This window comes from Balearica regulorum, chromosome 12 (genome assembly GCF_011004875.1).
Source record: "Balearica regulorum gibbericeps isolate bBalReg1 chromosome 12, bBalReg1.pri, whole genome shotgun sequence".
NCBI lineage: Eukaryota > Metazoa > Chordata > Aves > Gruiformes > Gruidae > Balearica > Balearica regulorum.
This window is the reverse complement of record NC_046195.1, coordinates 18,183,703-18,199,502: the sequence shown is the minus strand read 5'-3', so window position 1 is coordinate 18,199,502 and position 15,800 is coordinate 18,183,703. Positions and strand designations below refer to the sequence as shown.

Sequence of the window (15,800 nt, the reverse complement as noted above, 5' to 3'; positions counted from 1 at the left end):
AAGATAGATGGCCAATAAGGTTCATCACTATAAGCATATTGTCTTAATTTGAAGAAACAAGCTGGCATTCTGTGCTGAGGAAAAGTGAAGTGCAATATGGCTAGTATCAAAACCTAGTTATTTCAAGTCTCTGTGCTCCCCACAATGAAAATATTCTGGCTGTTCTCCCTTTGACTAAAACATTAGAAAAACATTGCGCATGCTGCAAATGACCACATTTACTCATGAGATACCACTGCTCTGAGTTCCAAAATGCTGAAACCTATCAAAGTAGTTTTGCTCATCTTAACAATTCTCCAGCCGCTTATTTATACATACATATATTATAAACATAAATATATTTGTGTGTATACACAAGTGAAAAGGTTTGAATTGACTATTGATCAAAAAACGTCTCTGAGCATAATATGAACACGCACCTCCTAAAAGGGTCGCGGTGTAGCCATCTATCATGACTTCCCACGACAGCCGTGGGGACAATGAGACTGTCAGCTGGGGCAGGAGCCTTGCCATGATGGGGGATGGGATTTAAAAAAAAAAAAAAAAAAAAGGAACCCAGACCAGGGAACTCGTTCACACAAAAGATAAACAAAACTAGAGATCTCTGCTTTCCGAATGAAATGCATGATTCATTGCTATTGCTTCACTTTTCCTTCATGCTGGTTTTTTTTTCCTCTTGTGCATAGACTGACTTTTTGTATAAGCTATTTCTTCAGTGCTCTCCAGAAGAAAGAGTGCTCCTTCAAGCCAGGGGAGCTCTCAGGATAAGAGTATGGGAGCCTAACACGGTGATGGAAACAGTATAATTTTTACTGTTTATTTTACAGTAGAATCCAGATGGTTTTATTAAAGTCAGAACCTTTTAGTATCAGGCAATCTACAAATATCTACAACTGTGATTTTTTTTCAACTAATTTTGAATTGTAAATCCATAGGAATTTTCTCTGCTATGGTAATTTAAACATCCGAACAATAGGTTTACATTTCTAAACTGTCCCTCGCAGATCTCTTAAAGGAAGTCCTCTGCCCCAGGACTACCCAGATCACTCACCCAGATCTTGAGGTACAAAACTACTGAGTATCATAACTACAGTTAGGGAAAGCTGGGGACTAAATTTACATGGGGAATTTGTAGTAAATGAATCCCTGCCTCAAAAGAATTGATGGGATAAAAGCTTCATCTCAAGGAACTGATGGATAATATGAAATAAAGGCATGATAAAGTCAGAAGAATCAGGCCATAAGTGGGTCTTAAACAGTATATTTAACAAAGTCCTGGAGGATGTTGTGCTTGCTTTGAGGCATGCTACAGCCAAGGAGTGTCACCATGGCAGAAGAAATAGAAAAAAAGATGAGCAGAGGACTTCCCAGAAACCAGGGCTTGAATAAGTATTCCGAAATAAATAGTATGTCATGCAGAACAATAGTTTTCTTTTGCTTTTGTCCTTACACCTGGATCACTGCTGCTTCTTTTGGTCTTCCTTAAACTCACTTTATAAAAAAGCTCATTAATTTTTTCCACCTTTCTTTGTTCTAACTTCACCCAACTTTGCACGTTAAGATGAAAGTGAAGCAACTCCTACTGACTTTACAGGTCTGAAGGGAATTAGGAATTTGACTCATCAAAATTATCTCTCCTCCCACACTTTTTTCCTGAAACACTGAAGAAACACACTCCTTCGTCCCTCACACATTTTCCTAATGTCTATTTGGACTAGAAGCAGAGTGCTCACAAGCAAGCAGCCGCTTTTAAACAGCTCAGACTGCACCACATCTGTGTTTCTGCAGTACCTGCTACGCTGCCAGTCCAAGACAGCTTGAACTGCTGCCTTATTTTATGGCTGTACTGACACAATCCTGCAGTGAACCATGCGACCCCTGAAGTGTTTAGAAAGGTGCATTTGTGTAAGGGAGACTTTTTTTCTCTGGAGTAAATCAGAGGCTCCTAGATAATCTCGCATGAACACGTTATTGACTCGTACCTTTCCCTAGGCAAGGAAAGCTGCGTTTTTCAGAAAATGATACGCTGAAGCATTCACAAAGTGGAGACTTAGGAAGCTTAACAATTGGTAGAAATATTATCATCAGCTATCATGGTAACATTATCCAGCCATTCCCACCCACAGATACACATGCACGCACACTGGATTTTGGCTTAGAAAGCCCTGCAAATAACGCGCTGTAGGTGTGTGGTCCTCAAAGTGTTTAAATGTTTGAGGATGAAGTGAGCAGGAACATCTTGCATGCACCAGCTGAAAGAGGGTTGGGAGAAGCGGGGGGTGGATTTCCCTGGACAGATGATAATTCTCTATCCTTCTATGTGCTGCCAAACTACCTCAACTAGTGGGGGTTTATAAACTTTTTTCTTGGTCTCTGAAGAACAGATCTTCTAGTGTTTTTTGGAACACATCAAATGCAGTACAATTAAACAGGAGAAAAAAACTATTCCCAGGGCCTTTCATTCCCTTCCTTTCCCTTGTCAAGATATTACTTAATTTAAATGCTGCCAAAGTTAATAATGAAAGACAACATTCTCTGGTGTGTCAGAGCTCAGTGCCCAAGCAGAAAAGCATGAGTGGCTTTCTTGCACTCTTACCTTTGCTAAATTCAACCTGGAAAAAAACTAGAGCAAATTCAGGGATACTGTAATTAGCAGGATTTAAAATGGTCTCTTCAGGTCACTATTCTTGGCCCAGAATTGCCCAAGAACTCAATACCTGAACCGAGTATCTGATGTGCCTGTGCCATCACACGGTGCCTACAGTGTAAGGCCAGAAGTGCCACCAAGTCGGTTAACCCAGGTGTATACGACCCACAGGTACCTCTGCTCATAAGAATAAACTGCCTTGTAACAACACCTTTTCCTTACAAAAACGATGGAAGTGGGCAGAGTATGGGTCAGAGATACATACCAGGATTTTGTGAACATAACTGTCAGGGCTTTTTGAGGGGGAAGGAAGGAAGGAAGGAAGGAAGGAAGGAAGGAAGGAAGGAAGGAAGGAAGGAAGGAAGGAAGGAAGGAAGGAAGGAAGGAAGGAAGGAAGGAAGGAAGGAAGGAAGGAAGGAAAGAAGGAAGGGAGTTGGTGCTTGTTGAGGACCTGGGGGGTTTTGGGGTGAGGGAGGTGACAGGAATGAGGGCACACTCCACGTTTTCTCTCTCCTCCACCTTCCCACAAACCTAATACACTGCTGAGGTGATGAACAGGGCAGATGAGCAGTGTCAGACCTGGGTTCATTGCTTTTTTTAAAAAAAAATTGAAACTTTTTCCCCCTTTCTAAAAATAATTTGTGTATGAATCAAAGGGGGAAAAGAAAGGTAATACACAAAGATACAGAGCAGCTTATTAATTAGCGTGAGGTGCTCTCAATGCTCCTGTATATATGGAAGGGCTAAAACCGTAAAATACCAAGGTGACATTTCTGCCGCTGCTGGGCCTGTGGAACATCACTGTGATGTGCGTACCCGCTTTGCCTGGGTAACTCACTCCTGGTGTCCTCCCAGTTGGGGTCATACTAAAACAAATGAAGGTTGTACAAAAAGATTTGAGATTTTAGCACTGAGCCAGGGAATCGGGATTTGTGCTGGGTTTGTGCAAGAAGGAATATTCTCCCACAACACGTCTGCTATGTGCAGGTGACACTCAGAGGGTTTACCCTCCCCTTCCCTATCCTCAGCAAAACCCTACGCCAAAGTCTTCTCGCAGGAGATACTTCATGTTCTCGACATAGCAGCCTTTGGAGGCTTGCTGGTACAAAATTAATGTCCTCCCCAAGGTGGTCCCCGTTCTCCCTGGTCTCTAACAAGGCAATCATAGTCCCTACTCCAGAGAGCAAAGGTAGAGTGCTGCAAACCATAGTATTCACCTGATAAAGGTCAAGGTCAAAGCCTGCCTGGCTGTAGATCAGCATACCTAATTCACACAAGCCTAATGGCCTTTTTCTGTAGCCGATGGAGCAGAACATCATGTGATGTCTATCACTGACTTCCCAAGTACTGCTTACAGCTCAGTCATGGCTCTAAAGCAGAGCTTGTGCTCCTTTCTCTGCGTCTGCAGGAAGATGCTTTAACCACCTCAACCTTGTGCCTGTGATACCAATGTGTGGAGCAAAGGGAACCTGTGATCCCCTAAGCTGTGAGTAGGTGGTGACTGAATCCATTTGAGCAACCCCAGGAAGGACCTGCAGCAGTGTTTAAACCCAGTGACTGTTCTGCAGGAGCGTACTGCTTCTGGGAAAGGCTATTCATCTTCCCTAGCTATGGCTGTAATCTCTGTTCTTTCTCCTTTAACTATGGAAGCTTACAGTTTACAAGAAAAAAAGCAGGAAAATAACCCAAAGTATACCTAAGTTGTTAATGGAACCAACTGGGAAGCGCTGCATATGTGTGATAAAACAGAAAAGTCAAATTTGTCTCATCAGCAAGTACCAAGAACAGGTTAAACTTCTCTCTTCAGTGCAGTCAATGACATTAGGCTGAGGATAGTCCAACTTCTGTCTGTCTGTAACCTTGCTCCCCTAAGTAGCTACTGTTTATCATCAGCTACAAGTTTTGAGGAGTTAGTAGCTGGTTTTTGTTTTGATGGGAGATCATAGCCTGTATGGTATCAAAAGGTACCAAAACAAAGGGAAAGTGATTACTAATTTTGAACGATCTCTGAAACTAGTTACTCTCTCAAATATGATTAAATCATGCAAAGCTTCTAGAGAGCAGTGAATGGCCATGCCTGGATCCATCACCTGAATGCCATGTCCCTGCTTTCCTGCTGTGTGTCCCCTCATTTCCTTGCTAGGTAGAGGGAAGAAAAAAGACTGGTAATTTATGATTCCTATTAATACAGTAGGCTGGATGTGTTGACAATATGTCAATAATTATTTCTGGCAAGACCTGAACAGTATAGTATGGGTCTCTGTAGGATGACTCATTTTACCAGAAGACAGATATGTGTGACCTGAGTTTTATGACAGATGTCAAATATATCGAAATGTGGTGTGAGGAAGATCATCTTATTGGCAAAGTAATGAGAAGCCAGTGGGAAGATTAATGTTGAAGCTGAATTGTGTGGTGCCTCCTTCACTCTGTGTTTTTGATAAGTGATGCTGGGGCAGAAGAGAAGGGGTTATCCTCTGCCTTGTGTGGGCCAAAAGTGGGAGAAGTTTGGAGGAGCAATAATATTAACCAATGTGACATCTTAACTTTCATGGGGAGATCAAAAAATAAACACCTTTTTGAAGGGGAGGGAATTGTTGCGGGGGGTTGATAAATGTGACAGTGCCAGGGGAACGGCCAGCTAACCAGACAGCGTGGCCTAAATCTTTCAAGGTGACTGCTGTCGTGACAACTTAAATGGGTCTTATTTTCAGCAAGTGCTAAGCCTCCCACCTTCTGAAAATCAAGCCCTCGTGTTTCACGCTGGCTGCCACAGAGCGGAGATCAGCTGCTACCTTGGGAAGTGTAGGCTCAGAAACTCTCTCCTCCTGCAAAGCAGGGAGGATTTCTTTGCAGAGTTGGGCTCTTGGCTGCTGGAAAGCAGTTCCCTGTCCCAGGCTCACCCATCGGTGCGCCTCTCTGATGTCTTTGCAGCCCTGGTGTTGGCCACCATGGTCCTCAGGTGCCACCAGAGCAGTGGCTGCAAAGGGCTCACCATCTCATCTTTCTGCTGACAAGCCCTCCCTCCACATCCTTTACCCTTGGCTCCTGCTGATCCCCCAGATAAGGGAGTTCATGCAGACTTCACCTTCTGATAAGAGCTCTGGATTCTTGCCTCGCTGTGGAAGTAGGGCTGCAGGCTGGTGCTGCTTTGCTCTTGTAGAGACCACCACTTTTGTACAGAGAGGTCCAAAGGATTAATTATCTCTCCATTCTTTGCTCCTGATGCAAAGATAGTGAGGAGTTGCCTCCTCAGGCAGCGAGGGAGAGGGTCTGATTCATAGTGGAGGCAGGAAAACCCCCCACCCTGTAGCTTGATCATTTTTGGTCCTGCAGAACAACTGCTAACACTCCACGGGGAGGGAGTTGTCTGTTCCCCAAAACTGCAATGTTATCCAGGGAGCAAGGTTTTGAGGAAAGCCTGTGTTGTGATGCATGGATAATTTTTTCCTGTTTGTGCAAGAAGGCCTCTTTTGAATGACACAAGTGCTTCAAAGTAATAACAAGGTCAAGCTTGGAAAAAAAAAAATACTTTGAATAATTGAGCTGTATTTTTAGCCCTCATTTTGTGATCTGTGTCACATATATATATATGTGTGTGTGTGTGTGTCTCATTTCCCTGTTCACCGGAGATGCTTTTGCCACATTCAGGTTTGCTACCTAGAGCAGAGGCACATGGGCACTTGGTGAACTAAAGGCAACTCTTGACTCCTTTCAGCCCAAAAAAGAATGGCAGGGTTTTTCTTGCCTTATCTTTTTCTTGGAAAGGTCATTATTATAATTTCACCACAAATAGGACAATTTTCTTTCATTCAGCTCTAATAGCGGCACAAATTTAACTATATTGTGCTAGCAGGCACTGATATATTAATTAAAATATAGTCTAATTATTTACCCTAGTTAGTTCATACAAATCTCAGTAGTGTAATCAGTGGACTCCCTTAAGGATTTTTGCCATATTCAGCAATAGAAATGGTTTCTCTTTTTTACTCTGCTCAGGAATAGAGTTAGTTTGGGTTTTTTATTTCCAGGCCAGTAGTTCAGTGACCACCATGGCCCTGGTCTATGCAGGGGGATTTTGCAGCCACAACCATGCTGACTAGGGCTAATAGGTGGATAAAGCTTATAAAAAAGTTATTGTAGGTACTGCAGCAACGGGGTGAAGCGACTCTTCCCAGCCCTGAGTTTGAGGAAATTCCTGACCTTGCGCTGGTTCCTCTGCGGTACATTTGGTCACACATAGCCAGAACGGTTTCTGAGAAATGGTGCTCTGATATTCTTCAGCGTGAACAGATGTGGAACAATGTTTACATGGGGAAAATGTTCAGCCTGTTTCGTAAGGAAGGGAAAGGAATGCCTCCTGGCAAAAGGGAGGCAGAGCGCTAAGACGAGAGGGATCTGAGCCTTTATTAAAAGGACGGGAGAAGCTGACGTCCAGAGCTGCAACACAACTTGGGATGCCCAACTTGTGTATACTTAGGGCTTATTTGCTGTCAGGTGATAATTTTAAACACAGGTGGTATGAAAGTTGCAGATGGCGTTGTTGAAAGGGAAGGAAAAAATGTTCAAAGCAAAGAGGTGGAGGAGAGGAAAGATGAGGTGAGGCTGAGGAGGACCAAGACTGACCCAATCTGCAACTTGCAACCCTCAACGCCTTTTTCCCCTCTGTCATACAGTCATCAGTCTTCAAACTCTGTCTCCAGAACACGAAAAATTGAAAAGAGTGGGCAAAGAATTCCTAGTTCTTCTCCCTTTGTGTTTTTCTTTCCTTGCTAATCCCCACCTTCTCATCTCACCTCCACTTTTTTCTTTTTCTCAACAAGAAGCTCAAGCAGAATCGAAGAAAAGAAACTGCATCATCTAAGCTGCTGGAAGAGACAGCGATGCAAGTCTATACAGCCTTTCAGGCATGCACTGTAATTAAAAAGCGTGTCCTTCCCCCTGCTGAAGAGAGGGGCTTGACGGATACAATTTGGGGTATCAAATACTGAACCCAAGTTGTCTGTTGTCTGCATAAGTAGCGTGGGTAGCACCTGTGAACCAAGTTCTCTGCAGGAATCCTGGCCCTCCTTAATTATATACTTCCTGCAAACAATCACTAAGAAGATCAAACAGGAATTAACACACGGGCTGAAGAATCAGACTTTTCCAGTGAGACAGCGCAAGACTATATAAAAACCCGCCTTAAATAGCAAAGTCATCAGCGTTCCTGGTAGTGCAGCCTGAATTTCTTTGGAAATCAGGTACCCTTTAAGCACATTTTCATCATAATATAACCAATATACCTTTTATTACATTTCCTCTCCCTGTTCTACTTCTGGTTTAACCATGTGTGAACCAAGCTAACATGATTAGACACCTTGTTTTTCACCAGTCATTTCTGTTTGCAGTCTTCCATAAAGTGCTTCAAATGAATTTTAATATGTTGATGGTACTTACTGGAGAGATTAATATTCATAATAAATATCCCTTAGAAATAATCTTCAACAAATCCTTTTGACAGAGGAGTCAGGGCTGCTAACGACAATAACTACTACAAAATGCAATTTGGTCAATTACTTTAATTAAATTTCACTCTGTAATGTCTTCTCATTTATATAGTAAACTAATAGGGGAAAAGTACATCATCCTTATTTGCCTCCACTTAAATGTCCAAAACTGTTTCCTTATGTTTTGTTTTAACATTTGCAGCTCTCCCAGCTTCTCAGAACATTTGAGCTAATTATGGGTTTTACAAATAGAGCTTATTCTTCACCAAGATAGGTTGAGATTTTCTTTTGAATATGCTTTCCTAGAATAAAAACCTTGGCTACACAGATCCTAATCTGGTATTTACAGACTAGCTGATTTTGGATGGTGCCAGCATTCCAGTGTAAATGGTAGAAGTGTCTACATTTCATCAAATGCTTTTTTAATTATATTGTTTGAAATTGGAGTAAAAAGGAACACAGCTGTCTAGAGATTTTGGTAGCACACAGGTTATAATGAACTCATGAGAAATAACAGCAGCAGTCTTTTTAATGCACTTTACTGCGCTGAACAAGGAATTTTACACTGTGGGCTACATTCTCAGCTGGAGTAAATTGCCATATCTCTGATTTCCTCACTGTAAGACAGACTGAGCTCCTTGCTTTAAAAAACTGAACTCCTATTTTCAACCACTCATGTAACAGAAGAGGATCTGGCCTGGGTTTATTATGGTGCAATAGTGTGTAAATATTAAGGTCATCTGTTATCTGGAAAAATGCATGAATTAAGTTAAAATCAGTAACTCCCATCCCACCCTGTATCAGTAAAATCAATAAAGCTGTTTCCATGAGCACTGTGAATATTCATGTCAATCTAATAAGGCATACGGGACTGTAAAGCAGGCGTGTGTGCCAATTTAGTGACAATTTTAGGGGCGACATTGTTTTGGGGCGCCCTGCATTTGCTGCAAATAAAGCTTTGAAAGGGAGGAACAGCTCATTTTTATTATGGGGTAAAAGAGGGAGGAGCAGAGGGGGGCAACCCGCCTTCCTCAGCAAATGTCTTCGATGCCACGATTTTTTTTTTTTCCCTGTGGTTTCACTGAACTCCTGTAAACTGCAGCAGTTTCTTCAGCAGGCTTCCAATTTCTCTGACGATGCTATAAATTTTGTTGGGAAGATGAAGTCCTACAGTGCAATTAACTCCAAAAGTGGTACAAAGCAACAGCGCGCAGATACGGGGCTGCAGTACTTAGCACTTAACTCTGAAATTCTGATAAGCCCTATCAACTCAGGGTTGTGTTTAATGTTCACTCCTGCTTATATACTGAAGATACAACCTAGCGGTCACAGTGTTAACACTCCCCAATATCTATTACAATTAGTTTTTGATTAAGAGGCCTAGCATGGCTTTTGAAGCCTTTTATGTTGTGTCAAATGGCTAGTGATGGAGTGAGATGCACAGACACCTCCCAGTAACAAAGCATCTTGTAAAAGGTTTCAGGTGAACTATTTTATCATCCTAATGGAAACCAGATGACTCTAACTCCCCCTTTAATTTCAACTATTTACTGAAGAGTCCTTGTTTTGAATTACTTAAAGATTTATTCCAAACCACTATCTCATGCATTAAGAATCACTAACAACAAAGGCATTCTGAGTGGAGCAAAGCTTTTAAAGAATGTGACTATGCCATTGCATTTATTCTTAAGTTTAAACCGCATTTTTTAATGGCTTTCACATTTTTATATCTCATTTTTTCTTGGGGTTTTTTAAAATTTTTTATTTTTTTTTCTTCCTTGACATCCCAAACACATTTTTCTCCAGACGTTCCCAGTCCATGCTGCAGTGACAGGGACAGCAGGCTGGAGCTTGGGTGGCGGAGCTGAACCCTTACGTGTGCTCCTTCGTCCCATCCTCCAGAAAGTGTCTATTTTGGATCTCCTTGGTGGGTTTAGCAGAGGAAGGATTGCCAAATGAGGGCCTAAGGGGGAAATCTTGTCCACCATGCACAGCTTCGTTATTTCCGCTGAGCGGTAAAATTTTCAGAGGATGAAAGTGTCGCTTCACGTTAGCTGTTCTGCCCTGATGGCTGGAGTCACCCCGGCTCAGCAGCTCTCCCCTGGAAAAACAGGAGGACCGGGGGGGAATCTGCTTCCTCTGCCCTTGCCCACTATCTCTTTCAGGCTCATCCCTTCCTCCCAGCCACATCACTCTCTGCATTGCTGCAGAAGGAACCCTGAAATAACCGGGATTAACTGGATTAGCAGTGCAAAGCGAGTCTCCTTTCTCTGCTGCTGCGGTATCTGCTGCCTGGGGTGCAGACCTCCCCATTTCCGTGGAGCCTCACAGAGACACAGAAATTGCTCTTAATGAGCACGACCATGAACTGGTTTTCATCCCCAAATGTGACACTGTTATTTACATCTGTCAGTATTTTACCGAGCTCTCCCGCTCCCTGTGGACAGTACCTTCTAAGATGTTTCAGGCAACACAGCCGCAATATTCTTTTGCAAAATGCCCTTTTGACTCAGACTGTAAAGTTCTTCAGTATATATTTTAGTGGCATTAAAATGATTAAAGAATGGCATCGTTAATTAAAGATAGATTTTTTTAAGGTAAATTTATGAGAAAAAGATACATGTTAAGAAAGAAGAGAGTGAAGAAATACAGCTGTCCAAGAATAAGAATGGGTTGTATATTAAAGTGTAGCCATTAAATGTCTTGAGAAAACCATAGCTGTATTGAATAAGGAATTTGGACAAATAGAAGACAGTCTATTTCTAAAAATGTTAAGCATACTTTTGTTGCAATGGGTACCAATAACTATTGACCTTTTGCGACTGTGAATCTTCTGAGCCACAGAAACAAGCAGTTAACAAATCAAACACCCACTCCAAATGGAGGGCTCTTCATCCTTCACAGAGGTTTCTACTGTGTGAATATGTATTTTCAAAATCTAGATCAAACAGAGGCCCTTAGTACCCACTTTGCATGTGTTGGTCTTTGGACAGAACTAGAGTTCATGGGATGAGGGGAGGGTGGGAGTGAGGTGAGTTAGGTGGGATTCAGCCTTAGGTCGTATCAAACAGGATGCCAAAAGATGAGGTATATTTGGCATATAGTTGTCTGCATCTTAAAAATGTTAAGGACAAGGATGTATCTCCAGCTTATCTCCTTTTATTCTACTGTAACAACAAATATTTTTACAGTGATGGATAAAACAGGTACTAATTAATAGTTCACTATCATTAACTAGACCTCAGTATCATGAAGTTAAAATGGTACGTCTCCTCTGACAAATAGGGACCAGGAACCACAAAATAAAATGGTCACATGCTCATGAGATGATAGAAATGTTAATTCTCAGTTCTTTATTCCAGTTATTAGGCTGATTTGCACTGTAAGCCTGAGACTGCCTATAAACTATATGCACACATAAATACTTCTGCATTTGTAAAATCCATATGCTGGCACACAGAGATGGTGACTTCTGCATATCATTAACAAAATGTTAATAATTTACATTTGGTAAAAGTCAGGGGAAAAGGCTCTTCTCCTGCCAGTGTAGCATGAATTTTGTGTTACATCTGCAGGTCCACAGAAGACCCCTGGCTCTCCAAGTCCATCATCAGAAACCCTTTCTGTTGCACCATGAAATACTCCATCTACTTTTCTTTGGCTTCCCTAATACGTCCTCTCTCCTACTGCTCTGCTCTCTGACTGTACCTTCTAGAGGATCTTAGATGTTTCTACAATTTTACTCAACGTTCAGATAGCACTATTTTACTCAATATTCAAAAGTAGCATTTTTTTAAACACTAGAAAAGTGTAATATTTATCTGTAGAAATATTTTTCTACATTTTCCTGTAGTGTGAATACCATGATGATTAGTGTTGAAGTATTTGGAAATTCCACTCCCTTCTAATATGCACTTCTATATGCTTTGTACCATTTTTAGTTAAAATAATAATTAAAAGTAAGAAGCCAACTGATTCATGTCCATTGAAGTTTGCATTATGAAAACATGCCAGGAGAGATGCAATTAGTCTCAGATCTGGCTGCCTTTATTTCCCTGAATGACCAGGGACCTATTTACAGTCAAGTCAACTAGGACTAATTGTGGATCTCAGAGTGAAGCCTGGTTTCATGGTAATTTTGGTATTGGTCTGGAATAAACAGATAGCGCTGCACAGGAAAGCTGCTGCTGAGCTGACAAGCCAAAAGGAATTGAGAAAAAAAAATCTCACTTTTTAGGATGTGGGAAAGAAATGCTGAGACTTTATATTTTAGAAAAAAAGGTGGTAAAACTTTTACCGTTGGCAATTTAAAGTATATTTTGCTTAGAATCAATAGGCAGCTCTAGTGAGCGTTGATGGAATGTTAAATCCAAATATTTATACATTTTAATATCTTTCCAGTAATGAACAAAGGGAGGAGCTATTTTTTTTTTTTTTTCTGTTTAACCAGATATATTTGGGGACAAAATCAATTCTTTAAATATTTTATATTCTGAAGAGTTGTCAACAAGACAGCATCAGTCTGAGAATCAATTGCAGAATGAACAGCTGTGCAATACTTTTTTCAGTGATTCAAATAACTTTACTCTCCATGAATTAAAAAAACAATTTGTTCAGAAGTTGAGAGAGAGAAGAAAGAATGAGAAATGAATGCCTTAAAATTAGGCTCCTCTAGGTTTAATTTTTAGATGCTTTTAAAATATTGTTCCTTGCCCTTTCCAAAGTTATTTCTATTAGCTGTTTTCCTAAGCTTGCTGTAAACTGCCAGTTTTCCTCTGTGTTAATTATTAATATGACCTGTTTATGTACCAGTTATCCAGCTAACCATTAATGTCTGTTTACTCATTGATGACCTTTGCAACTACATGCCAGGCTCTTGGCCAGTAAATGTCAACATTTTTTAATAACCTAAAAATACTCTTCATAGCTTAAGATTATCTACCTAAAATTTTTTTGATGTGAAAACCAAAAATTAAATAGCACTTATAATTCACAGACATTTGTGCAAGGCTATTTCAGCCAAATGGCACAGTGAAAGTAAAAGAAAAAAAAATCTTCACTGATATTCTCTGCTCCTGGTTTTGTTTTAAAACACATTATAACAGGAAACAATATAGGTCCATCATGCAGACATAATAAAATGCTTTTAAAAAAGAATTACTATAGGTAAATCTTCATTTTTTTTCCCCTTCAGATTTTCAGTATTAGCCTGAGCACAAATAAGATATCTCTTCCATCTATTCTACTAATAGCTAAAGGCTACACTGGAGAAACAGTTGGATTAAAGCTGAAAGTGGTGACACTAATTTTTACCCATGATTACAAACTCTATGTATATTTTTGCTCACTAAATGTGCCTAATTTAAAAAGACAAGCAGTAGCCCAGGATGAAAAAGAATTTGAGGGCACTTCCCACTCAAATTGATGTGTAGGATGGCCTCATCCAATCTGCTATGGAGATAAGTGGAATAGGCAGGTTTCCTCTTCCTTGGTCCACTAACATCCTTTCCTAAGAAGAGCCTTGAAATATTGTCTTTGTGATTACAATTTGCAGGTTTGAAATTGGCTTCCTATTGAAATATTTTCAAATATTAGCATCACCCCAGCCATAAGTAATGGTGATGGCATTTACAGAGATTGCAGCTTTGATATATACGTAGGTATATGTTCACATTTTCTCGTTCACTGGAGTTGTAACTTCAGTAAAAATTAGTTGTTTTTTTTTTTTTTTTTAGTTACAGCCTTGAACACTTGCTGTGACTGTCACTTCATGTTGAATTTATCATACAGAATGTAAGTTGTAAGTCTGAGGAGCAATCTGTCATAAGCCATTGTATCAATAATCTCTGAAGGGGTTTGTTTTGGTCCTGAGTGGGAGGTAAGCTTTCTAGATCTCTACCCTCAGTTGCATAGACCGTTTGGGCTCAATAGTATTGCTTCGAAGGGATTTGTCTGGGCTGTAACACATTTACTTAAGCACTGTGCCTCTGTACAGGATGGTTATACAGTACTTCAAGCATATAAATGCCTTTCAGGTTTTCTGTACTGAATGATAACTCACCTTGTCTTTCTCGGTGAGGTAGGTAATAAATAGAAATCTGGACTGTAACTGAGACATTCTGACTTACTTAGATCTTCTGGTGTCCTGAAAAAGACAAGTAGACTCAATTACCATGCCAGCAACTACATAAAGATTGTCAAATTAAATCCAAAACCCTATGCTTAAATAACGGTATGACAAAACCCGAGAAAAGGCAAGAATATCAAGCTCTTCTGACATTTTGACCTGAAGTTACAGCACTGTGGAAACAAAGAAAAATACTCTTTAAAACGTGCATTATTATCTTGAAAGACAGAGGGGCAGGACTTGGTCAAATCCATCTTAGCCTGGAGATGTGGACAAGTGCTGCTGCAGCCATTAATCCATGCTGTGTTCCTGCTTTTTGTTGAGATAATCCCACGGTTCATTTAATAAACATGCAAATATATGATTAAAAGGGGAAAAAAAATGCTACACTTTTGCGAGAGTCTTTCAACCAGCACCTTAATTAAGCCGCCAAAAGCCTTGTGAGTTGGATAAGTGTTATACTGAATTAGCATCACCCACCACTGATATGGAGCTATCCCAAGGTTCAAGCACAACAGCTGTCTAATGGTGTATAGTGACACTACACACCAGGGTAGAAACCGAAGCAGCATACCACATCCGATTGAAACTGCAGGGAGACCTGAGAGAGAATTTAATTATTTCTGTTGGAACTTCTTCAGAACATTGGTTTGGCACCCCAGTCTTGCAAAGCATGCCGTGGAAGCTTTAATGAGCTGCAATTGTAGAGGGTAGGCTTTCTTTTAGATATCATTGAAAGACAACAACTCAGCACACCTCAGCATCAGGCTAGAAAATGAATTCAGTGCTGACTCAGAGGACAGTGCATAAACTAGAATTGTCAGCACCATTCCTTGCAATAACTAGGTCTTCCTTGGAGGTCTCTTATCTAAGACTGACCTAGCTTGACACATCTTACCTTGTGAGACAAGGGACAAAGCTCAAATGTAATATTCCTGTGGGAAACGGTGTTCTGTGATCATCTACTTTTATGTGCAAAGCAATGACATATTTAATCAGGGCTTTTGCTCCCCCCCTCAAGATGCTTATTATTTATAGGGAGCTGTTTAAATTTTCCAGATAAATATGTATTTGGAGTCTTTCCAAGCTATATAATGTGCTCTATAGATCAGAGTAACTCCATTTAAAATTGTTTTTTAAAAACACAAATTATAATTCGATAGGCTGGAGCAGCTCTGTTGGTTTCATAGATAGCTGGGCATTTATTTTCCACTATAAAGATCATAATATTTACCCAATGGACCAGAACAGCTCCTTCTTAGCCTTTAGTCTCTGTATTATGCCATAATTATTTAAATACAGATTCTGCTTGCATTACTTACTTGGTACCCAAGTGGATGGGGATCACTTGGATGAGTGAGTAGAAGGGGCAGGGGTTGTCTCATAGATCCCATCATCTTCTGAAACACTGTTTAAAGATCTAGATATAATAGGAAGAGATTAAGAACTGATAGCTTCCATGACTATTTTTATTTATAATGTATCATTCAGTTCTCCATCTAGTTCAGTGGGAGAGTGGGTTATTCAGCCATGTGTT

The 15,800-nt window shown here is 40.5% G+C and overlaps 1 long non-coding RNA gene across 1 annotated transcript in view; it reads right to left on the bottom strand.

Annotated features, from left to right (window-relative positions):
* LOC142603561 (uncharacterized) overlaps positions 1 to 15,800 on the bottom strand; it is a 138,304-nt gene that overhangs the window by 32,612 nt on the left and 89,892 nt on the right. The window contains exon 2 of the long non-coding RNA XR_012837501.1: positions 14,198 to 14,281. This is a non-coding gene — a long non-coding RNA (uncharacterized LOC142603561). The remainder of the gene's footprint in view (positions 1 to 14,197; positions 14,282 to 15,800) is intronic.